Source organism: Maylandia zebra, linkage group LG22 (assembly GCF_041146795.1).
Source record: "Maylandia zebra isolate NMK-2024a linkage group LG22, Mzebra_GT3a, whole genome shotgun sequence".
Lineage (NCBI taxonomy): Eukaryota > Metazoa > Chordata > Actinopteri > Cichliformes > Cichlidae > Maylandia > Maylandia zebra.
Genome location: NC_135187.1, coordinates 11,534,114 through 11,560,309, shown reverse-complemented (window position 1 = coordinate 11,560,309; position 26,196 = coordinate 11,534,114). Strand labels below are relative to the sequence as shown.

The following is a 26,196-nucleotide window of genomic DNA, read 5'->3' as shown; positions in this document are numbered from 1 at the left end:
TTAAGGGTGCTATTTTTCTTTTGTTCAGACCGTCCATGTTTTTCACGGCAAGATGTTCTTGCTCGTGTTGCACCGAGAATGCTTGTCACTGTTACTTAAGTCAAGACAAAGAGGTGGGGAGGATAAAACGCATTGAGAAATGAGCTTACAGCAACATCTAAAGGGCTTTATTGCTAAAACAATATTAATGTCGGGATGTGACATGTGAAAACAGGTTGAACAATGTCACAACTAACAAATTATATATTTCCACTGAGGTCCTGTGTGCTGTTTGAAGCTCTTCACCCAGTGGTTTTTCGCCCATTGTCGATTTAATAATGAAAAGCTTTTGGAGACACACCCATCGGCTTTGTACATTTCGCAGCAGCAGCTTGGTAAACATGTCTTTTCCTCCCTGTGCCTCCCCCCTTGCTCATTTTTCCAGTCAATTAGAACCATGTGCCTCGGAGCTGATCACTACCTTTCATCGTGCGTTTCATACAGTTGTGCACTGTGAAACATCAGCATAAGCTGTTCACACCTCAGTCACATGCAAACCTTTTTTTTTTTTCATTTTTGCTGGGTGTTCAGCTTTTGATTCAGTTATAAAAAAAACCCAAAAAAAATCAAATGACTCAAAACAGGTTTATCTGCCAACAGTTGCCTTACAGCAGACACACAGGTCAACATCAACCAGACATTCAGGTTTTGGTTTACAGGAAGAATAATTAGTGCTCCCGAGCACAAAAAGCCTGAAATCCAGCATCAACACTTCTTTTTTCTGTTTACTGTAAAGAAAACGTTACACCCTGGTAATTGTTATGGACGTATTAAATGTGGAGTAGCTTTAGACCCCAGTGGCTGTTTCCATGCTTCTTAATTTGCTTTTTTTAATCAACTTTTAATAGCTTTTTTCATTAAGCAGGAGTAAATGTAATCATTTTGTATGGAGCAATCAAATATATGTTCAGTAATGTAATTCTATGACTATAGTCTACTTTTTTGTGCAATTTCTATTATCTTTTATTATTCTTTGCAGTAGCATTTACATAGAGATGAACAACACGGGCGTCTCTTTTTCGCTTCCCACTTGCTGAACTTACACTTTGCAATAAAAGTCTCTGCAGCTGAAGTGCTGACAGAGCTTCTCATTATAAAGTCAGTGCCTGTCCGTTCATAGAGACATACCATGGTATTCTGATGGTGCAGAACATTTGGAGAAAGGAGATGATGGATTCCTGCAAAGAGCAGGAAAAGAATTAGAGGTAGAAGTTCGAGTCACACCAGACTGTCAAAGCATGGCTGTATTGGGGATAACAGAATAAAACTGCAAAGCAAATTTTGGAGGGCCTATTAACATGTCAGTATACTAATATAATGAATATGGAAAGTTGTGGTGGCACACTATACAATATAATATAATTTGCTTCAAATTCCATAGTCTGTTGGTTGATCTGATCCAGGAACATGCTTTAGACTATACCGTAGGCTTGTTTACATTGGAGGCATGGGGATGGAGCTCTGTAAGACTTATGAATGAATTCATTTATTCCACTCAGCCCACTACTTAAACACCGGGTGGGGAGGTGGGAGGGTTATGAGGAGGTAGAGAGGATAGTGGGGGATGAGAGGCAGTTCCAATGTAAATCTGTGGTAGAGCAACGGCTCTGAGGGTGCAAGGGTGCGAACGGGGGAGGCAAATGGAGACAGCCGTCATTTGTACAAAAAAAGTTTTAAAAAAGCTGATTTAAAAAGAAACCTTTTCTCCTTTTGTATGAATTCTCTCTCTGTGGTGAATTAGAGATGAGAGGGGATGGGAGCAAGGGGAAGGTGCTGGATCATCTCTCTTGTTGCATCCTTTGAATTTCCCTCTGGGGGAAAGAAAAAGGGGGATTTCTGCAGGGAGAACATGAGAACCGTGGTGGCCGTTGAATTAAGACGTGTCAAAGAAACAGGAGAAGGAGAGAAAAACTGCAGGAGCAAGATTTAGATCGCGTAGCAACACATCCTCGTTACTCCATCTGTCTGCAGTTACATAGTTTGCTTCTTTATTTTTGATCAAAAATGCAAGTGAAAAACGACTGCTCTGCTCCTAATAGGCCGTGTCACTGAGAAAGCATGCTTCTTTGTTTGTGACTGTCACTGCTATACACGGCGTGCATGAGCTTGTGTTCGCGTTTGAGACCGCGTCTTGGTTAATGAGGCTCTTAGAAGGTAGCACCAGGTTAATGATCGCCTGCATCTGGTACACCAGCAGATTAGCCTTGAGAGACCTGGACAATCAGTGACATAAGCAACCCATGGGGGAGAAAAGGGAGGAGGAGGGGAAGGAGGAGGAACTAGGAAAAGGGGGGGGGGGGGGGGGGGGGGACTCAGATGGAGCGAACAGTTGAGCGTCATGACATAATTTTTCTGCCCCAATAAAAATCCCCCTCCCCCCCTTTTTTTATTAGAACATGATAGGAATGCAAAAAGGTTTCCTTCTGGGTAAACACTGGCTCCTCGTTTTGTTTTAACAGTAAAAATATATGAAGTTTTATAAGGAAGAAATGCTATATGGGTGATGAGATTACATTCACTAATGTATCTCTTGCCTTTAATTGCTAAACAGCTTTCAGTATAAAGTCATAGCTGGTGGATATAAAGGAAAAAATAAACTTTTTAGTCTATGAGTCTATAGAATACATATTTTTTACTGAAGAGTCTGAATGTTAGCAATTTGGTGCACAGCATGCGTAAATGGTAATAACATCGCAACTGAGGTAATAATATAAAAGCTGCGAATATCAAAGGTCCTACACTTTGAAGGTCCTAAACTGTGATACACTTGCACAGCTCATAGGCTTAGTTTCCAAATTGGAAAGCAATATTTTTACACGTAAACACGTTCATGCATACATTACATCTTTTTTTAATTAACCCCTTAACACAAGTAGCTTAATTTGTGTTAAGGTAATTGTGTTCCTCACTGACTCACAGTAGTTTACACCAAGAGGATTAAGCCTACAGACAGTCTGTGAAATTTGTCTTGAACATAATATCACCAACTCAAAATTATTTTGACCCTCGGCTCGGCCCATAGATTTAGCAAAAAAATATAAAAAATATCTTGTTGCCATCTCTAGAGGATAGATTTAGTTTTGTTTGCTGAGGTTTAAAAGGTTAATAATTTCATTTCTGTTTACACTTTAGAACAAAAAAGAAAGAAGAAAAAAATCAACACTATCGTCAAGGATGTTTTTTCAGCATCAGAAGTTGAAATTATACCTTTTCATACAAATGTCTGAAGTTTATCCTCAGTATACCTCGCCATATCCACTGTGTGTAACACCAATAGAAGTTTTACCTGTTTTACTCTGTCTTTATGCTCCTAAAATGTAAGTAAGTCAGTAAATTTTATTTATATAGCACATTTAAAATTAAACTGCTTTACAATAAAAAATAAATGAAACACACAAGGCTTTCGATACATTCATGCTAAATACTTTTGTACTTTATACATAATATAACAAAGCAACAACCTTTCCTTCAGCCACCGTACCAGACAGCAGCCAGTTCAAAAGCATTATTAATAAAAGCTATGTGTCCAGCTTAGATTTAAAGACGGTTTGCTCTAAAATGTTAGGTTATATTGCGTTTTTGTTGAGTTTTGTATAAGTGTTGCACTTCTGGCTTAAGGGAAAATTGGTATCTCCGTGGAAGTCCTCAAAGTACTTTTTTTTCATTAAGGGTTTGTTAAATACCTTTGTCGCTGCCAATTCTATTAACACAAAGTCACTCGTTAAAAGTGCAGAACAATTGGTAAATTGGACCCAAAGAATCCCATTAAAATGTGCCATAGGGAAAAGGCAATCTGAATAGGAACAGAAGGTGCCTGGAAATATTTTTTGGTCCGATTTTACTGGTGTGGAACTTTGAGTGTGTGTGTGAGAGAGAGAGAGCATACATGGATTATGGATGATAGGGAGGGAATACAGAATAAAATAGAAAAGAGACAAGTTGGAGATAGGACACAGTGGTACCCAAGGCATAAGAGTAGCAAGATAGAAAGGAAGAAAAGAAAAATGCCATGTGATAAAAATTATAAAAAAAAAAGTTGGAGGGGGGGAGAGAGACTGGGTGATACCGCAGGCAAGTTGAGGAAAAAGCAAGTATCAAACAGGGCAGGAGGGAGGGTGGCAAAGTGGGAGAGAAAGACGGGGAAGAGGAAGAGGGAATTGGAATAGCGGCGATAGTTGAAGCAAGGGAGAAGCAGCGCTGCAGCCTAATGGCCTAGTTTCCCTCGCTTTATAGAATTCTCTAAGAAAGGGTTGGGAAACGTGCATTGTACAGTGAATGTAAATGAGCAAGAGTGCGAAAAATCGAGAGAGAGGGGAGAAAGAAAGGGAGAGAAACGTACAAAAGGTGCCGCCAAAAACACTGAGTTCTAAACTTCCAGCTAAGAAGTGTGTTTGTGAAGTGGTGGCTTAACCAAAGATGGATAACACAGGAGGAGGATGAGATTTCAGTCGCTCAAATGCTGTGCATCACTGTTAGTTTTAACTGCGGTTGGTTTATATAAGTTCTTGAGTTGGAAACCGATGGTGATTATTGATGACCTCCCTTGAAGGAGGCTGAGGTTGTTGAAGGCGAAAGAGCTAGCACTCAGACTTTAAAACCTGGGTGAGAGTTCAGAATGAATGTAGCATACTAATCGGGCAAAACAGAACTGAAGGAATTTGCTACCCTAAAGTTAGAAGGAAAAGCTGCAGCAATGCTCCCAAGCCTGTGTGATTCGAAACGGATAGGTGCAATCTGTTCAGCTGTCATGTGCTTGCAAATGGGTAAGAATTCCTAAACTACGAAGGGTTTCGGTGCAGTTGATGAAAAGTGAATCAAGGCTGGAAAGGAAGGTGGTGCTGTTGTTACCTGCTGGTAAACATTGAAAAAAATATAGCAGCGTAGTTACTACTTCCGCACAAGCGCAATCTAAATTAATATGTGGGTGGGAACATGCATAATTATGTGTGTGTGTGCCTGGATCTGTAAATGCAATATGAGAAAGTGCAGTTTAAGATTTTGGCAAACTGAATAAGAAATGCTGCAGCCCACTGCAATTAGGGCCTGTGAAATTGTACCTCTGGAGATGCTGTGGTTTGTGTGTGCGTGTGTGGTTTGTGTGGCCCATATCTGCTGTCTCTGTTTAAAATACTTGGAAATGAGACGCAGCCTTGATTCTCTGGCACTTCTACACTCCATCCTCCGTTCTTTTCCTCCTCTCAGGCTCATGTCTTTCTAATCCCACACATCGGTCCTCTCCCCTCAGTGCTTTCAACAAGTCTTGTCATATATATATTAAATTAGACAGTGCCTCAAAGGTTGTATCCAGGGCTTAAGATTAACCTGCTGGCTCACCCACAAACTTACTGGTTTTGAGTTTGCTTTAAATCCATTATAATCAGTACTTTCACAGTGGATCAGATGGCTGTGAAATGTGGAAAAGACCTGAAGAATAAAGTCAGAACAATCTATCCCAATATGTCAATACTGGGCAATAAGTGAATAATTAATATGGCCGATAGATTAAGACAGGCGAAACACCCTTCAACCATGTTATGAGTGTAGATGTTGCATACTTTGTCCACCGGCGAGCACTCTGCAACTTGTCAACATATGTTTGGAAATCTAAAATGAGATGCATATACGAGCAATAAAACACAAATAAAACACATAATTCTTTAATACCATTGTCATAGTGTCTTAGTAAGGGATCATAAACACCAACATATTTGTTTATGTTTCATCTGTCTAAAAGAAAGGAAAACTATCGGCAAATATCACCAAATATCGGTGCTGGTTTTAAAAATGTGCTTCCAGACAAGTTAGCATCTGTTAGCAAAGTTAGCAAAATGCTGGTTTTTCTTTAGCTATCAGAGGTTGCCATAGGGTCACCAACCAGTCTCTAGCCCTGTGTGACTGAGACCGAACTAATGAAACTATGTAGTTCCTCTAAGCTCCACCAAGTTTTAATGTCTTTATTAATGTTATTTTCTTGGTTTGATTACAAGTTTCAGGTTTCAATTCAAGCTCATTGTGTCTGAAAGGAGTGTTGTGTCATCTCATCATTATAAAAAGCCCCAAAAGCTCTGATTAATTATCTAGTTAACATAACCTGGCAGCTTAACAGACAGAATTGCGTAATTGCAGTTGGTGGAGACCAAAGTGGAACTAAAAGAAGTATGAAGGAGGCTGGTCTAGCCTCAATACTGGTTTTAAGTATGAAGATAATGACACCTTTTGGATTTTTTCTTTAACCTTGGTGTCTTTCAGGTTAAAAAAAAAGTGAATTTCTTTCAATTTTGTCATGCAGCACACAGTTTTCTGTTTTTTTCTGTAGCATATATTGTGATCTCACTTCCAGGAATTATTGTGGACCGATAACACTTGGCCAAGGAGTAATTTGTAAGCTTGATTTGACTCTCAATTCTTAGTATTTAGATGGTTATTATTGGTTTTAGCCAAAAATGTGCAGGAGGGAGGCACATTTGTAAGGTCACAAATCAATCCAAGTTCACTTTATCTAGTGGAAATGATGTCTTTGACTGTATTTCTTACTTGGAAAAAGATTTTTTTTGGCAGTGGTCTTTGAAAGTTTCCAATCGCTGCTCATCTGGACTGATGAACAACTTTTATTCCACATAGAATTGAATTACATTTTGTATTTCTGATAAAGGATAAGCCAGTTGCAACCTGCTTATCATTTGCCTTTAAATGTTTGCGTTCCAGTCTTTATGCGGCCATTGTTTTCTCAACCGCTGTACTCAAAGCCTCAAACCTCCCACTTCCTAAATGCTATTATTTCCATTTTAATTTTTACTAAACCTGCTTCTTCAGTTGTTTAGAATAGCTTGTAATTTATCCGTCCTGTCAGAGGGCATTCATTGTAGCTAAAGCTTGTTGTTTGCACTGTCACCCAAGCAAAACCATCGACGCTGGAGCCACAGCCCTACATGAGTCAGCTCAGGTCTCAGCAGCTTTGTGCTGCATCAGGTCTGGAAAACTCCAATAGCAACCCCCCCCCCAAAGAAAAGGTAGACACATCTGCTCCACACAGGCTTTACTTAACTTTTAAGAGGTCTTAAGTTGAATCCCCACATTAAAAACAACAGCAAATCTAATTTCACACAGACAGCACATACACATGTAAGGATTTTACAGCTTACTGTAATCATTCTTTCTCCCCCTAACTCACACCTTTTTTTGCATGTATCCTCTACACGACCCCTTCACTTTTTTCCCTCATTATATTTCCTTCCTTTTCTCATTTTTTCAGACTGTACTGTATACAGTCCTGCAGTTGACTGCAGGCCTCCTTCCATCTTTCTGAGCTCCGGTATGCATAATTTATGAAAAGACCCAGCTTCTCCATGAAGGCAAACTTTTTTGACAGCACAGCTGTGTGTTTAGTGTTGCACACGATTGTCCTGCATGCAATTGTGCTAATCACATGCTGCATACAAGCCCGGACGAACAGTACCCGCTTTTGCTTCTGACTTGCTAATCTATGCATTCCAGTTTTGACACCATGCTCTCCCGAACTCCATGCACGTTTTGATAAACTCTTTTTTCACCCTGCAAAAAGTAACAAAGGGAAATGTATTTATTCAATCCACACTTCAAGAAGTTACAAAGTTTTGACCAATGTCTGCATATCTGTCTGTGCACCTTTTTCAGTCTCCTACATCCATCATGGATTGATTTTTGTATTTCAGCTAAGGTCCCTCGTGAATGGTTTATCAGTGGTATATAAATCATTTAGGTTTCCTTTTTCCAGTTTTCAAACCTACTGACTTAAAATGTAACATAACTGTTAGTGTGCATAAGGAAGATGATTATCAGAGTTTTTTTTATTGTTGCACAAAGGAGACTAACTTCCCCCCTGTTTGAATCCTTGTTCTTTGCAAGATAACATGCTGCACTTAATGGACAGGCACAGGAGAGGATTTCTCCTTCTCATCTAACTTTGTAACATCGGCAGAATATGCATGGTTTATAAACTGGAGAGCTTTACACCATAGCAGCATACATTTCTCCAATACTCATAAAGTATGTCAGTGCCCATAAAGCACTGATAAACGTTTTATTTACCATCAGTCAAACAAATTCTAGTGGTGTTGTAGTGGAGAGTAGTCTTTTATGGTAACATTGTTAGAATAAGGTCCAGGACATATGAGATACAACTAAATGCTTAGATAACATTAATAGTTTTGTAACACTCCAGCTCCTCTGTATCTAATTTTAAACTAAAACATTTCACCTGTCAGTAGAGGCACCTGATCATAAATCATAAAGTGTAGTCACATTGTCATATTTTGTAGCAAATATTATCCAGGTGCTTCGAACTGGATCACCTTACCTGTAAAATCCTCTGTCTGCGGTTTGACCTCGCTGCGTTCACACGTGTGAAAACAGCGACGGTTTAAAAATAATTCGGTTTTCTTCTGATAGCCTTCAGCAGTTTGGAAGCAGTAGTATTTTTTCTGAGGTCACGCGGTTACAAACTATGTCTAAACAAATCTTGACAGAGTTCATCTCAGTTTATTCCAAAGGAGCTCAGGATCTTTAATACACACTGTATAAGGAGGGGGCTTATCCAGAGCCCGTCTCAACGATGGCTCTGTTTCGCACTGATAATACGGGAGATTTGGCTTAAAGTTATAACTTTAGTTATGACTTGAGTAGTGAATCTAATTTTTCAGTAGAAATAATTCAGAGCAGAAGGCTAACCAAAGTCATATTTAATAAGATTCTTCTTTGGGGAACTGATTATAGCTTGGGGATGAAACATTTGCCCGATGGCATATTACATCTGAATTTATTGTGCAGTTTATGTTGGGAGTCAAATTGTATGCAGAAACACTTTTTTTTTAAACCTTTTAAACATGACTTTAGGTTCCACAAAAACTAGAAAAAAAGCTTTGAGATGAATGTGTCGAGGTTTATAATGTCATTGGTCGTTTTTTTAATAGCAGATTTAGTGTATAAAGATTTGAGCTTGCTTTGGCCTTGAAAATGTTCTTTCCTGTCAACCTCTGCCAGTGAGTAAACTCATTCAGCTTTTCCGCTCTCAGCTCTTCGTTCTTCAGTCGTAGCAAAGCTATACAACTCCAGTAAGTGCGAGTGGGTGGTTCCACTCTGTCAGGTGCATATCAGGTTTCTCAAGAAAGACCGTTTGGCCCAGGGGCTCTCTCACTGGTGTGGATGTCCTCTTAATGGGTGCCCATTCAGTGCCCTAATCGAGCCCTTTATCAACCCCGGCTAACGCCATGGCGATCATAGCAGAAAAAGCCTGGAGCGACTGTGCTCGCTTTGTCCAGGCCAACTGGAGCGTAAAAGCTTTGACAATGACAATGCAGTTGGGAGAGAGAAAGAGAAGGAGAGAAATGTGGAGGGAGACATTTCTCATTCCTTATGCAGTTAAGGAGCCAGCCTCCAGCTCAGAGGCCCGATTTTCACATGTTTACTCTTTCTTAATAGCATCTATTTGACCTTTGACCCCAAGCAGCACAATCTGTGAGCATTTGTAGCTTAGTCATTATCAAGAGAAGGGAGGTATGTGATTGCTGATACATCTCAGTCTTTCTTTCTTTTGGTCATCAAAATTGTGAGGCGTCAAGGGAAAAATTTTAAGGGAAGGCACATTTCTGTATGGCTGACTCGTTTAAACCACCTGACCTCAACAGAAACAAAGAATGCTGAAATTGTTCAGGTTTCAAAGTTCAAACCATTAATGTGAAAAGAAGCCAGCAGGCATATCATTACAAAAACGACACGCAGCACTCAGACCAGATTTCGCTGCAATTAGGCTGTCCCAAACACATTTTGAAGAGTTTTTTTTCCCAAGCACTTTCTCAGAGGATGCCCAAATTGCCTGAGATATCTGCCGTAAAATTAGGTCAGAAAATATTGTGTAGTGTAAGTTTGCAATAAGATGAAAAAGCTTTTTAATAACCGCTTCTTTTTTGCCCTCTTTGATGTAGAATGAAGGGCTCTGATTGGCTGGTCTTCAGATGAATGACTGATACACAGTGATAATCCCGACCACTGGAGGGTTCAAAGGACTCGCTAATATATGCGGCACTATCAACATTAACATGATCTGTGTATCTCATTTTTTAATAACGCGGTGGTGGTATTGGGGTTAAACAGGGATTTGGATGGAGGGCTACCCAAGCACCCTCTAATATGTTTTTATGCAAACTATTTGATAACCTTCAGTGTAATTACTTGATATTTCACTTACGCGCGATTCTTTTATTTGAGTGTTTGTAGCACTGCCTAATTATTTTATATATATATATATATATATATATATATATATATATATATATATATATATACAATTTCAATTATTGTTTGACTCTATATATCCATACTCTACTGAGACAGAGGTGTCACTTTGAAAATCATGTCTTCTAGAGGGGAAAGCAATCAGTCCCACAATGTGTAACTTAACTGAGAGCTTACAGCTTGTTCATTACATGGGGTGTAATCTAGTGTTTCTATGTCAGATGGACATTGTAATTTAACTCTATCATTTGCTCACTGTGGACTACGTTCTGGGACAGTAGCATAGACAGTAGAAAACATGGAGGTGGCTACTGGGACATCACCCATTGGTTTGTCTGGTTTTGAAGCCTTGAGGCAAGCGTTTCCATGGAGGCCATCTTGGTTGCAAAAAATTGAATGCGATGAGTGGGGGCAGGTCTGACTGTGAAACTGCACAAATATTGGGTAACCTCTTGTCAGCCAATGAGCATGTGGTTTTAATAATCGTAGATAATGCTTCATTTTGAAAGATTTTTTGACCGAGGTTTACAAAATATAGAATTTCTTATCTTATCTTGACCCAAAACTCGACAGGAAAGTGTTTACAGAGGTTCAAACACAGCTATCACCATGTAGCTTTCGAACAGAATGCAGGTTTAAATGCAGGTTTAACGCATTTCTGGATTGGGTTGATTCATCATTTATTTATTTTACATCCTGGAAGCTACATCCATGTTTTTTACTATTTTGGACAGTGGTAGCAAAGCATTAATATTTTTATTTTTTTTTATTTTTTTGTGTGTTGCGTTTGCATGCAATGCTATTCTCTACATTTTTGCTAGCAGTGAGGAAAAGCTGAGTTTGTTGTTAGTGCAACTAATTAAACAACTGCACGGCATTTTGGCAACGCAGGAAAGTCTTGCTTTGCCCTCAAGGTCCAATAATGACGTGGTAGAAAGTGAAAACTATGAATAGGAAATTACACCCATTCCATAGCACCAGCCGGTGTAAAAAACCCCAAAACAAAGCAAGTACACAAGGGTGGTGCTGAAGATTTTGATATGCTATGCTTATTCGAATACTGATCCTTTATTTTACACAAGAATTGGCCACAGTGTTTGCAGGAGTATCACAACAAAGGCTGGATAGAATAGAGGCCGTACTTATCATAAGAATAAGGGAAACTTAACTAGCCGCCGCTTGTTAGATTGAAAAAAGTTTTTTCCAATTAGTTTTTGTGCTACCTGTGCTGCATGCAAGTCAACACTGTGTGTGGGCAGTGCAGACAATAAAGCCCTTTCTTCCAGAAACAAATATTCCGACAGTTCTCTCAGAAGAAGCCTTGCTCTCCGCTTGCTGTAGCCTCTCAGTACAAGATGTGCTCTTTAATTGCCAGTTCTGCTCTTTGAAAAGGCATACATGGGTGGCACAGCTTGTCTGACCTGTGCTGCAAATCCTGCTTAAAACTGAGTCATTTTCAACTTTCTTTTTCTTCTATAAAGTGATATGCTTGTGTTTCTCTTCTGTTTGTGTTCCTTCCGAACTGGCTCCCTCAGTTCCACTTCACTTCATCATTTTGGTGTTTGAACTTTCATTAGAAGTAGATAACAGAGAGTTCAGGGACTTTATTGGATCGTGACCTGTCTCGCGTGCCCTTATCTGAGGAGTGTATAGCGTACTGTTACCTCAGGTACTTGTATTAACAGAGTACACTGGGTACTTTTTGATCAATAAATAGCAGTTTGTAAAGGGCAGCCAGAACATCAGTGGAACACAGTCTCTCCCTTAAACTGTTACAATATCAGAAAGGCTTTGAAATCAGACCTACAATACTTCTGCTCTTGGCCTGTTTAACCAGCTCCTCTATAACCAGAGGAGAAAAGCCTGCATTTATTGCACAAAGTAGACATAACAAGTGTCAAAAGATCTTTTTCCCATTTTATTTTTGTTATTTTTATGAAGATAGGGTAGAAAGAAGATATGCTTTAAAAAAAAAAAAAAAATCACCTTTTTATTTGCTTCTTTTGCAATGCAATCCACTCTTTGCTGGATGGAAAGTGTGTGCATCAGTATCTGCGTGCTACTGTTGCCAAGCCCAACAGCAGACAATGCAGTATGTGTGCCCCAGATAAGGGCTTTTATTCTGCTACCTAGCAGATGAAGAATGTGTAGATGATCATGAATTTCTCATGAGTTATGCTGTTGAGCTCTTATTTAATGATAGCCATGCTGGGGTGGGTTCTGAACCTCTCACTCGTCTCCCTCCTCATCACCTCTGATGAATGGGAAAACAAGTAACAGGAGAAGCTTCCCCTTAGTCGCTCCAGAAATGTCTTTTGCGGTGCAGTCTCACAGAAACTGCAACATAGACGCAAACTCTACAAGCCACAGTTTCACTTCCGAGTCTGTGATGTATGGCCTGCTGCTCTTCTTGTCAGATGGCCTACTACACTGAACACTCACCTACAGCACGCTACAAAACAGCTTTCCTCCAAATGGCACAGCACCGAATATACAAACACTGTCAGGTTTGCCTGCCGTGTGAAAAATGGGCTTTATGTTGCCTCCGCCTGCTTGGCCCAAAAGACTCCTCTCTAGATTAAAACCTCGGCACACCGAGCCCCCTTCACACTACAGCAGGCCCTGACTCATTCCAATCTGACGCTCATTTCAGTCCTCATTTCCTTTACATTATATACACCATTAAGTATATTAAGCCCAAAGCCAGCCAGTGCACTGTCCCATGAACTTAATGATAAAGCCATCTGTGTGCATCTTCATTTCTCAGCAAGCAGGTGCACGAAGGCAGGTTGGGGGGGGGGGGGGGGGAGACTGCGTAGTCACAATATAGCGACATTTAATGTCATTTAAAGTATTGCATAGTAAAGGAGACTTCAGTCAATGCCATGCTAGCAGCTCCAAGAAGCACAGTGGTTCTTTGACCCAAGCTCAAAGAAGAGAGAGACCCAGGATGGGGTTCTCTTTTGACCTCTTAAACTGATGGTGCACTGGTCAAAGATTTCTCTTCCATCTGTCACTCATTGCATAATGAAAATGGCTCAGACACATGTCCTGCCCCAGGGGGGCCTCCTCCCTTTTTGCCCTCTACACACTGTGAGTGAACTGCAAACAGAAATCATAAATCTTTCAGGACCCAAAACTCTTGTACCCTGCAGACTCTAAATAATCTTTAGCAGATAGCTGCTTGTAGAGATTGACTCAAAACGAACACGCTAATGTTTATTGTGAAACATGTTTACCGTGTTCGCCATCTTAAGTTGTATTCCCAAAGGAGTAGTATTATGAGACAGCCTCATCCACACGGGATCAGCAGAGTCTGTGATTTGCTTTAACTGTCTGATATCTTTGGTCTGCATTATAAACCTAGCTCACCTGCCACATAATAACTTTTGAGCGTGATGAAAGATAGAAAAATGTATTACTGTATCTGAGATTTGAGTCGGCTACTCGTATGAGTGGGTCTCTATGTTGCTTCCTCACATTTACACACAAAACACAGTAGAATTTGTACTTCATATATTACAAACTTATAAAAAATGTGCATGCAATTGTCTTGGGGTCATTCAGTTTTGTCCTGATCTATTTATTCACTGCTGTGTATGTGTGTACCATTACTATTATTAGCTTGCTGTTGGCATCTACTATAATGACCTCTAGCTGTCTAGTAGTGGCATTCGGTGTCTTTCCCGACCTTTCACCCAGTGCCAAGCAGCAGATTACACACATACGTGCACCTTGCGTGTCCTCACACACTTGTCCGCTCTTCCCTGTCTTTGCTGTGCCTTCTTTTTTTCTACTCGGTCGTTCTTTCAGCACAAGCACGAGTGGTCACACAGGCCGCTGCTCATGTTACTCGCCGTGTGCCCATCTGGCAGTGCCCTGCTCTCCTGGCCCTGCTTCTGTGTTTCCAGCTGTCCCCTGGTGATCACTGTCTCTGTCTCTCTGTCCACTGGCTGCCAGTAACCGGAGTGCCCTGCTTCTTTCTCCATCTAGCGACCTCGCTTATTATAGGATAAGTCTTCATCCTATAATAACACATCTCTCTTTCCCTTCTTTGTCATCTTGCTTTCTACTGTCTATTTCTGTTTCGTATCTTTTAGGAAAACCGTTTTTTTCCCCTATTTCTGGCGCTTTTACTGCAGAATTTATTTTGCTGCACTGCTGTCTGTCATCCCGCTGCTCGTCCAGCTGTCTTGCTATCTCTCTATATGAGTATGTAACTTGATCAGGTTCAGTGTGTGAGCACTGCTCTGGTTATATTCACTTCAAAAGGATTACTCTTGTGTCCTCTTTGTAGCTCGTATGCCCCCTTTTTTTTAATTTCTTTTATATCGCTCACAGTGTTAACCTGCTGGTTGCACTCAGGGGATCAACCATTTTCTGGACACTATTAATCTATGTACAGGCTGAAATACTCTGAAATAAGTAGTGAATGGGCCAAAACAACAACAAAAAGAAAGCAACCAGCCGTTATGCTGATCCACCCTTCCCTAGATGGCTTAAAGCTGTCAGACAATTTAGATACACTTAAGTGTTTGCAGTAAGAGTGTTTGGTACATCCCCAATGCATTACACAACTTTACCTCTGCCCACTTACTATGCACATGAAGCACTTACACACTCTGTCACACTCCATCATGGCCTCTAATAGGGTCTGGCCTGATGGAGTGGACGGGCATGCTCAGCAGACAGTGGGAGAGTGAATCTATATTCAGTCTCTGCACTTCCTTCTCTTCTTCTGGAGCCTGATGAACTCAAGGGATTCTGTGGTGCCAATAAACACCCTCTGATCTATGGAAGCACTCTCCCTGGAATGCAATACTCCTTGGGGCATGGACTTTTTCTTTGTGAAGGTGGAGTGTGTATGAGTGGTTATTTTTTGTTTGTGTGTCTCATACAGAAAAAGGTCCAGAAAGCGACAGACTCAGAGAGAGAAAAAGAGAAAATGGATTAGATAATGAGTGTGTGCTTTCTGAGCGTTGCAGCGATCAGTTTTCTACAGGGCGACTGCAGCAAATGAGCCAGAAGGAGTAATAATGTTAGTGTCCCATAAAATGCAGTTTCCCATGAGAGTGCCCTCACTGCCAGAATGCCATCATAGGTTAATGCAATGATGATTAAACATGTGTGGCTTTATCGATCCCAGCAGCAAAATTCTCTTCGCTACGAGGTCAGAAGAAGCTGCAGAACAGGTGGTAAAAGTGACATCGTTGCAGGTGTCTTACTCGGTGGCACGCTGGCCCATTGACAGTATTGATTTCTGCACTAATCTGCACTTAAAAAAACTTTTTTTTTTGGTTCATAATTAAGTGATATGTTCAGCTTGAGGTTTTCTAAAACATCAAGGGAATTAAGTACAGTGCTGTGAAAAAGTATTTGCCCCTTCCTGATTTACTTTTTGAAGATGTTTCACATCATCAAACAAACTTTAATATTACACAAAGATTACCCAAGTAAATAAAAATGTTAATTTACAGTGTTAAACCATGAACTAAATGTGATAAACAACATTAATTTTAGAAAACTGAATTCAGTGTCAATATCTACATCGTGCCTGATTACTTCCTGTTGAATCAAGAAGAGTAGAAGAATAGAGAACCTGTCTCACTGACATCTATCAGTCTGGAAAAGGTTACAAAGGTTTCTAAGTCTTTCGGATTCCAACCAAGGTGAGGGGCTTTATCACAAATGGAGTGATATTTAAAACCTGCAGGACATCGGTTCTCGAGGCTCCTACTGGTTATATACATTTAGTGTAGTAGTAGTAGTAGTAGTAGTAGTAGTAGTAGTAGTAGTAGTAGTAGTAGTAGTAGTAGTAGTAGTAGTAGTAGTAGTAGTAGTAGTAGTAGTAGTAGTAGTAGTAGTAGCGATCGTGGCTCAACAGTTGGGAGTTCGCCTTGTAATCGGAAGGTTGCCGGTTCGAGCCCCAGCTTAGACAGTCTCGGTCGTTGTGTCCTTGGGGAAGACACTTCACCCGTTGCCTACTGGTGGTGGTCAGAGGGCCCGGTGGCGCCAGTGTTTGGCAGCCTCGCCTCTGTCAGTGCGCCCCAGGGTGGCTGTGGCTACAATGTAGCTTGCCATCACCAGTGTGTGAATGTGTGTGTGGATGACTGGATATGTAAAGCGCCTTGGGGTCCTTAGGGACTAGTAAAGCGCTATATAAATACAGGCCATTTACCATAGTATTAATTTAAAGATTTTGGTCTTAATCACCAGGCTGCAGAACATTGTCAATGCATCTCTGAAGCTCACCTGGAGATAAGAGTTGTCTTAAGCAGTCATCAGCATTTTGACAATGAACAGCGTCTAACATGTTCATCCAAACGTTTCCACCCTCACGCCGTGTAAATCTGGACTGCTTCTCTTATAGATTATCTTGTTCTCTTGATATCTTGATTTTTAATCAAAGCACGCTAGACTTATTTATTCAGAGTTTTACTTCAATTTGTCACTGCACCTCGGGTTATGAAGTCGTATGGTGACGTTTTTTTGAGGTATTGCTTCCCGAGTTTCATTTCCCCCGTAGCTCTACGGTAACTGACAGTGAGCAGACAGTGTAATGTCATTTGCACATTTATATAAAAACTCAAACCCAGGTGCAATGAAATGATAAAAGTAGGAGCTTTAACAAGGCCGAGTTAAATCCTCCGAGTGGTTAATCTAGCTTGGGCAATTTTAATGTCGGATAGTCAGTAAAGGGCTTTTTATTCGGAAATGGTAAAAAAAACCCAGTTGTTTATATTTTGCTGGCTGTATGCATAAAATAAACAGAAAACAGAAAAAAGACATGAATATGGGCACATGAATATAATGTGTCCAGTGTGTCTGAAGGCCATTTCTTCTTGCAGGGAATTATAGTGGTAGGCCAAAAGCAGTAAAAAAAAACACCAAGAGGCTTCTTGTCCAAGAAAAAAATTTCAATGGAAATTAGCCTGAGATTATGGAAAATTACATTTGATTTTACGTGTGTGGGCTGCTTAACTGTGAGTGTACAATAGTGCTATTAGCCTCGTAACCTCCTAATTCATTAAACCCATAATCAGGCCTTCATTTGTTTTCAGATAGTTTTTCCCATTGATTATTGGCTGGAAACTTGCCATCCTGAATCTGTGATCTTCCTGTTTGATTCGAGAGGAGAAAAGAAAGAGGGATACATAGAGAGAGAAAGCATGCTCAGGGCAGAGACCAATTTTTGGTTCGTTACTGTCTCTTTCTCACTGTCTTCTGCCCCCCCTGCCTCTGTTCAACCGTCCCTCCCTCTTTCCGTCGCCCCTTATTTCTTACGGTAATGCTCCATTGATCTATGCTGGGAAGAGATAGTGCTAATTCACTGAACCCTGCTCAGCCTTTGCTCTGCCTTGGGCTGATTGCACTAGTTCATCCCTAATGTTTCCTTTTCTCTCTGAGCTTTCTCTGCCTCTCTAAGTTCTAACCAGTGTCCCGGCCAGACATGTTTAACCCTTCAGCCTTCTGATGCTGCAGGGCGGCTGCCAGCTAACAGTGAGGCAGACTCATCTCTGTGGCAAGTGGTGCTAATGATGACAGCGCCAGACTACAAGTGCCAAGCGAACTGAGATGGCAAAAGCGATGGTTGATGAGCAGTGCTTTCAGCAGTGTGTGCGCACGGGCTGTGAAAAGTTTGCAGAGAAAACTTCTGCAGCGGTTTAACTTTTGGAAATGATAAACTACAGACAAATTAAATTTAACAATGACTCCAAAATTCGGCTTTATTCCCTCCTCATCCGCAGGCGCTTTCATCTAAGGATTCATATAAGTGTATAAATATGAAATGAGGTCTGGGTTCAATCATGAAGCTGCTCATTAAGTCGTAGGTACCTCCTGATTAGAGTCCCCCAGCTGCTGCAAAGCTGTGATTGGTGCAGCAAATCATATATATGTACAAAAAAATCGAATGCGAAGCCTGTTATTGCCAGCTTAGTTTGACACAACTGAAAAACTGCCAACTCCACAAAACCTAGGGGTGAGAGGAAGACACTAAATAATATACTATATAAATAAAAGAGGGGCTATAACAAATACCCAGGGGAGAAATGCCTTTATTTTGCAGTCAAATATTGGTTTTCTAGTTTGTATTTATTCTTAAATTCATGTGTTCTCTCTCTATCGCTCGCACACAAGCACACACACACTAAACGCCTAAGGCCACAATGCTGCCTCATCCTCTCAGATGTCTCCTGTCTCTTGTTCCCTCACTGCGATATAAGAGTGCTCATTCCTCCTCTCATTCATCATCCGCCTGCCAGGTGGGTCAGCCGCCAAAGCACAGCGGCTACAATTAAACTAAACCCATTAGAATTGTGTTTGTGGTAACTTCACCAAGGACACAGTACTGAAAGTGAAACTTACACCTGGGCTGGTTTTTAGACAGTTATAAAGACACAAATATAAAACTAAAATATAAAGGATGTTCCTCATTCTTTGGGTAGAGTCTGTTTGGCTTGCATTGATATTTGCTTTTAAAAAAAGATATGCAGGAGGAAATGCAATGGAAATGATATGTTTTCTGCCAGAATTATTCAATGAAAGTCATGGGGGCTATTATTTGTGCATTTGAGTATAATAAATCATTGCCCGAACATGCATAATTTATTTTTCCACTGCTGCTGAAAGAGTGTAAATCATATTTCATAAAAACAACAACAACACAAACAAGTATGATAATAATAAACCAACACATTAGTTGAAAGGGCAATTGGTCATTAAGAGGTAAATGTTGATGGTTCAGTGGAGAGGCTGTTGAACAGTGACACCGCTGGCCTTTAGATTTGTCTGCATGCTGTTTGCTACTGGATATGAAAGCTGAAAGGGTAGACTCAGGAAGAGCTGTCGAAACTTTATGCTGCAAGAAACAAAACAAAACAAAAAGCCCTGCTGTTGGAGGTTGCAAAACAAAAGCGAAACAACAGTTTCGGGGCCCTTCTAACCCAAAAATGAGCTCGGGGAAAATGGTCTTGGCTTTATTTCCATCAGATTATCAAGTAAGAAAAAAAATCTTGCTGGGTCAGAAAAACAAAAATAATATCCAAAGTTCACTATCAAATATATATATCCTGGAAATACTTGTGCCTGCAGTTTCCGGGCTTTGTGTTCAGCTTCCTGGTTGCTTGGGAGACTCGTATTTCCTGTCTTCCATGCGTCTTCTCATCTATTCATGGTGAGAAAGCACATAAACCAACTTCAATAAGGATTTGAACTAAAAACAAAATGTGACGGTAACTGAGGATAACATAAGTAGTCCAAATTTGAAATAAATTAGATTACGATGACCTACTCCAGGTGAAAATTCAGCTCGCCCTTCCTTTTGATGTGATTTTCATGTTTGATGTAACTCAAGAGCTATTTCCATGTCTTTGAAAATCAGAAAGTTCTCTTTGATGGAGCTATCAAAGGCAATTGCTGTGGTGTTTATGTGTGGTGGTGGTGGTGTGTGTGTGTTCGCCCCCGGTGCTGAGGTCAGAGAATGGTGTTTATGTTCCTACTGAGGCGTGACATTTTGAAAATGCACCATGCAAATTTCTTTTCCCTTGTGTTTTTCTCTCCTTGTTGCTTTCGTTCTCAAGTGTCACATACTGTATCTTCCTCCCCTCTGATCCACTTTTTTTCTTCTTCGCATCTTTCTGCACCTGAAATAGGAAATTTGCAAAGCTTTAAATATGCACACAGCAAGCTAGGTGTCAATCACCATATTGTTTTCATTACATGCTCCTTATCTAGCCTTTCCAGATGTGCGGGAGGGATGAGAAGCCATGGAGTCAGGAAGTATTCTCGCTGCTTTTGGCTGCAGTCTGATTTCTTCTACTGAGCTCTCCCTAGAGGCTGAGATAGTTCTCCTCTTGTTCTCCAACCAAACGAAACTGATTGGCTCGAGGGCTGTTCCCTGCATGCCAGTCAACTAGTCTGACTTAATTAACCACTAATCTCTCAGCTGTCAGCTTCTGAGGCGGGAGCTGGAGTGACTTCAATCTCCCGCTCTTCTCTGTACTTCTTCCCAAGAGCTTTAGGGTCCCCAGTAGAAAAACCACAACCTAGCCCGCCCCGCTTAAAACAGATAACAGTGACATCAAAAATCCAGCATCATGCCGCTTTGACAGCCAGCAGACGTCAGCCACCCACAGGAAATTGAAAGCTGGGGTTGAGAGAGTGACAAGGCACTGCAAGTTTTTTGCTAATGTGTTAAAAAAAATGAAATAAAAAAAGCAAGACAAGTCGCCTGAGTCTGGTGGGAGTGGTTGATGGACAGCTGGGGAAAAAGATAATGAATTTCCCTCTGATTGAATGAAGGAGGGAGAGGAGGAATATTGATGTTTGTGGTTGTGTCTCTGTACTCTTTAATGCAGTCATTGCCAAGTCAGTCTTTACTGTTTCCCACAGGATACATAAGCAGGTATATAGATATTCATTGTCCCACAGTTCGAGTTTCTGAACTTTTTCTCGCTTTGGTAACCGGTGGGGTACTTATATAAACCTTTCCACTCAGTTGAGCACTCAAAGTGCTTTCTACTACAAATCTCATTCATCCCATCACACACATTCACCCAGCACTGTTATCTATAGCTAAGTGCTTTCTAACACACACACACACACACACACACACACACACACACACACACACACACACACACACACACACACACACACACACACACACACACACACACACACTCTCTGATGCATTGGGGGCAACTCTGGGTTAAGTATCTTGTCCAAGGCATGGAGAGTCAGAGACCTTCTGATTGGTGGACAATCTACTCACTCTACCACCTGACTCACATCCACCCTATCAAACTGCCGGCTTTCCTTTCTGTATCGCTGTCAGCATTCTTACAGAAAGCAAGCACAGCTGTTCTATTTTTTTTGGATATTTTATTAACTTAAAGATGAATGAAGGCGCTGCTCTGTCTGAAAGTGCTGCCAGATGAGAAGAACGGTGGTCCATTCAGTTGCACTCCTCTGTTTGCTGTCAGCATGTCAACACAATAAATGTGCATTCATTCTTTTTGTATGATTTTCAACTTTAACATTTTTGTCCACTACCATCATCGTCCAACAGCATCAACACCCATAATTCGATTGCTTGGGATTTGTACACGTCCACATCTAGTTGACTGGACGTGTAAATTTTGCTGCCCTTGCTAGTCGGCAACAGAATTGCTAGTCGGTTAAACCTGTTGTTCCCTTTTTTAATTATGTACAACAGCAGTTGCTGGCTGAAAGGGACCTTGAAGCCTTACAGATGGTTGCTGCTCTCTCTCTCTCTGTGATGGGAAGTTGTAGACGAGCATGATGATAAGTAAACAGATGACATTTGTGCTTATTGGTGCAGTTTTGTTGTTTGTTTTTTAATAGGGGATGTAATCTATGTTGGCAGTGTGAGACCGAACTGGACGACAGAGATATGTAAAGGAATGTGACTGACAATTCCATATAAGCTCCTGGAATACACAAAATATTTGTTTGGCTAATGTTTAACTCCGTCCATTACATTGTTATAAATGTTTTCTGTCTTTTTAAAATTTGTTGATAGTAGTCGACTTGTTTTTCTCGCGTTTAAACGGCTAATGAATTGGGATCATCTGAATGATTACCCACTAATTACAACTTCAGCCCATGGCATATTTTGGATGTTTTTTCACACTTTTTTGGTATATTTTTGTTGCACTCTGCTTCACCAAATCCCTTCATTTCATTGATTTGGTTTAAGCAAAATAAGGTGAATTAAAATGTACAAATTAATAGTAATTTGAAACTTTTTGCCTGGCTCATCCATATCCAGCTGCCTGCTGATGACACTAAATTATGCTCCCCAGATTTCTGCTTTAATGCCTCTTTACTATTTAGCCCGAGTGGAGATTAAAACAACTGATGCTACAGTGTTTAAACTACTGCTGCTTTCAGTTAATGCCACAGACTGACGCTCATCACAAGTCAGAAAGCTCTGAGGTCACCTTGAAAGTGAATCTTTCCCACCACTTTTTATTTACTGTACACAGCAAAGCTGTGAGTGTTGGCCTGCTGTTTATCTGCAACAGACGGGTGCGAGTAGGCTCATTTCGTGCGATTGCCTCCTTTTAAAAAAACTTTTTTTGTCCATTTCATCACCAACATTGATCTTTGCATTCATATCAGCCCCTCTAGCTCTGGGCAATGTGATGAAACATATTAGCATATTTGTTGGATATGCCCTTTTATGTATGCTTGTGCATTACTTCAGCTTTTTTATGAGCCTACAAGGCAGGTTCAGTAGGAATGCTATGTCTAATATGTTTCTCTAATTAGATGCAATGTGTTGTTTTGAATGTTGCTCAGTGGGGAGCGGCATGAGGACTTCTGTAGTGCGGCCACACATTGCACACAAGTCTTGTTGTTTAATTACTGGATATCCACTTCCCCTCAGGTCCTGCTACTACTTTAATTCATCACTCTGCATCTTTCATTCCCTTTTCCCTCAGTTTTAGTCTTGATATTCTCTCACACTCTTTTACTTCCTCCTCTTGTATCTTTTTAACCCCTACCCCTTCATGTTCCTCATCTCTGCAGTACCGCTATGACATCTGTTGTTTCATACCCTCACGTACCTCTCCCTCATCTTCATACTGAATGTTATCCGACATGGCCACTGGCCCATCTGTGTCCCAATTAGGCATAAACAAACATTTGGACATCTCCCTCCTGAACCCCTCCCTTGTTTTGTTCTGTTCTGTTATTTTCCTTCAGTTATTCTCCTCACACAAGGACAGCACAAGTGTTTCATTATAATCTTTGTTCTCAGTGACCCTGACCATTTGAATGCAAAAGAACATTACAGGAATAAAGATAAAAAGGATTAACAAGGGAAAACATGCAGTTTTAGAAGCACGGATTTGGGAGAGAAGGAGTCAAATGGAAGACAGTGGGGTTAAAAGGTTACACAAATCTATCAGCAAAAACTGTTGATTGTGATTGGTGAATATTATTTTTCTAGAATAATTTACATGCTTTTAAATGTCCTTTTCCTACTTTCTTTCTGTCTAAAAGCTCATGTTTGCAAGTGATCCTAAGCTTTTCCTTCAAATGATTTATGTTACTTTTTTGCCAGAATCTTGTGAAATGTTGGGACTTGTCTGCAGAAACCCATGAAATGACCTAGGCCAACCAACCAGAGCCAGCCTTTTCAGTCTTGGCAGAACAATGGTCTTAAGAAGTAGATCATGAATAAATAAATAGTTCAGGATGGAATAATAGAGTCAGGGCACTGTGAGGACTGTTTTCAGAATTGATACGTCTTGCGGATCGCAAAGAGGTTTGCTAAAAAGATTGTTATGGGAACTTAGTAACCATAACATTGTGTCTCCAATAATATGTTTCTAAGTGTAAATGGGTGGGTGGAAGGGTTTAGTGGGTCATTTTGAATTGCGGTAGAGCGTGTTTAACGATGCGCTGCACGACAATCGACCAGCTGAGAGAGGCGCTGCTCATATTCCAAGTTGAAGCTGACTCGAAGGTGAACTAGCCAAAGGCAAAGTTGAAGACGGCTTCCATCCTTCACATATACATTTTGGACACATGCACATGGGTTTGCTGCTCTCAGAAACTGGAGATCTTAAACCAGAAGTTGCTAACCAAGTAGCCCAAGCTGCACAGTCATGCAGGCTCTGCAGAAGCTACTGTGGAAACGTCCTTCAGTCTCCAGATAAAACAAGCTCTGCATCCATAGTCCCTCAGTTCTCTGCGTTTTCCTGTTCAAGTCGTAGATGTGTCCACTAAACAAGAACCTGTGAGTCCGATTTGATGGATTCGACTCTCAAGTGCTCAGAACAGCTGAGTGCATTTCACAGCAGATCTCAAAATAAGAATACAGTAACCTCCTGCCTCTCTGTGGCAAGTGCGATGGTCTGGACATTTTCAGCAGCTACCCGCTGACAATTCTACTAAAGCAGTCCAACAATTCAACCTTGCTGCAGGGATGGGTGCTGTACACAACTGCTGTATCGTCATCATCACAGATGAGTTAAAGAAGCTTGGCAACCCAATCCAGTGGAAACACCCAGCATCTTGCATCAGTTCTATGCATACACTACATGAAACCTGATGATATGAACTTGTGTTTTTATAACACCAAGAACAATTTTATTTATTAATTTTGAATGAATATTACATAACAAGCACATTTTTACCATTGAAAAGCAATATGCAGCCGTGTATTACATGTTGCATTCAGGCTGTTTCATTAAAAATTCCATCAGAGTTTGACAGAATGCGGTTGTTATTACATAACGATGTAAAATGTTATTACATCATATAGCAATATTGCATCATGCATTATTTCAAACTCGTTTTTTTCCTGTCAAACTCATACTGTGAGAGTATAGAGACACACACGCACTCAAAGAGTTTGGCAGGTGTGCGGACCTAAAAAGGCTTTTGTGAATTCAAAGCATGGGTGAGCTGCGGATGCATGTGGCAGGGTAAACAACAGGGCATCACAGGGTAATTCTTCTGAGGAACTGTTTGTCCATGCCTTACCATTACCAGGCAGGGACTGAAAGAAAATACAGCAGTCTGACTTTACTTTGATGCAAAGAAAGAAAGACATTAAAGGCTGGCGAGAAAGGGGTAGAGAATGTCAGGGGAGGTAGTCAATGAAATATCTTGACTGAACTGTTTATGTAGCATCTGAGAGAAGTTTATGATGCCTGATAATGATTGAACTCTGCGTGTTGCTGTAATTTAGGTAGTTTCACAGCAGTGAATTGAATCTGAGATGCTGTGTTAGTTCTGTATGTGTGTTTCTCTATCAGAGTGCATTCTGATTTATATTTTGCTTCTCTTGCATGCATTTATGTGTTTGTTTAGATGTATGTAAGCTTATGTGGGGGTGTGTTTGTGGGTATATTAATGCAAGAGCACACACACACACACATATATTTCCAAGCCCTCTCTTCCCTAGAGGTGCAGTGTAGATTATTGTGTCACAGCAGGAAGACGCTCTTTCTCAGCTCCATGTCTAATTAACTTTACGCCTCATTTTGTGTGTGCTTGTGTAGCGCACGCGTGTGGGCTCGGCTGCACATTGTGGCTTTTGCCAATGCTAAAAATGAGAGCGAATTATTTAAAATGAAAGTGAAATATTTAAAAGGAGAATGAAATATCGGCCTGGCATTGGAGCAGAAGGTGGGAGGTGGAGAACTGAGGAGGAAAGGAGCAAGAGGGCTGTCATGAGTGTGTGATCCTCTCAGTGGGTGAGAGAGTTGTAGGGTTGTTATTTTTGGGGAATGTCTAAAAGTGAAGGTGAAGAATCACCTATGAATCACTTTTTCTTGGCTTTACTACACAGGATACTCCTGTACTATATCTGCTATCAGCATGCGATCAGCTACTGGCAAGGCCTCATTTAGTTACTGTTACTATTCCTGTCAAGCTTTCTGTGCTTGCACTTTGAGTCATCTCATTTGAACCTGACATCAGGGATTTTTGTTGACTGAATTGCTCAAATGGTCACTGATAGATTTTTGCTGCTAACTAGCTTAAACTGCTCATAAAACTTGAACCTGATGACGTGTTTTAAGGACTATAGAAGTCTTAAAAGCACCTTGTTCAAAGTGGTACTTCAAGGTCTGGCTAACACCCACTAAATCAAATGGATATGTTTTTCTTTTTAGCTTCCGTTTCTTTTCTACTGGGTTGCTGCATTTCTTAGCGTGTTATGTTTAATGTGCTCCTGCTGGTAAACACTTGTCATCGCTATAGACATGGAAAAAAGGACCAGCATCATTTGTGTATGCATAGTAATGCAGGTTAGGTCTCCATCGACTATGATGTTTGCAGACAACACTGTGTTCTGCGGTGAGAGTACAGAGCAGGTGGATAAGAGCCTGAAGAGGTAGAAGT

General features: G+C 40.7%; 1 protein-coding gene and 1 long non-coding RNA gene across 4 annotated transcripts in view; one reads left to right on the top strand and one right to left on the bottom strand.

Moving 5' to 3' along the window:
• The window catches only part of ext1c (exostoses (multiple) 1c), an 84,558-nt gene that overhangs the window by 13,239 nt on the left and 45,123 nt on the right, over positions 1 to 26,196 (top strand). The gene's annotated exons all lie outside the window — the stretch shown is intronic.
• Positions 18,200 to 20,340, bottom strand: LOC143414478 (uncharacterized). The gene is made up of 3 exons (XR_013095094.1): positions 19,900 to 20,340; positions 19,390 to 19,474; positions 18,200 to 19,168 (listed from the first exon to the last, which is right to left on the bottom strand). It is a non-coding gene; the product is annotated as an uncharacterized LOC143414478 (long non-coding RNA).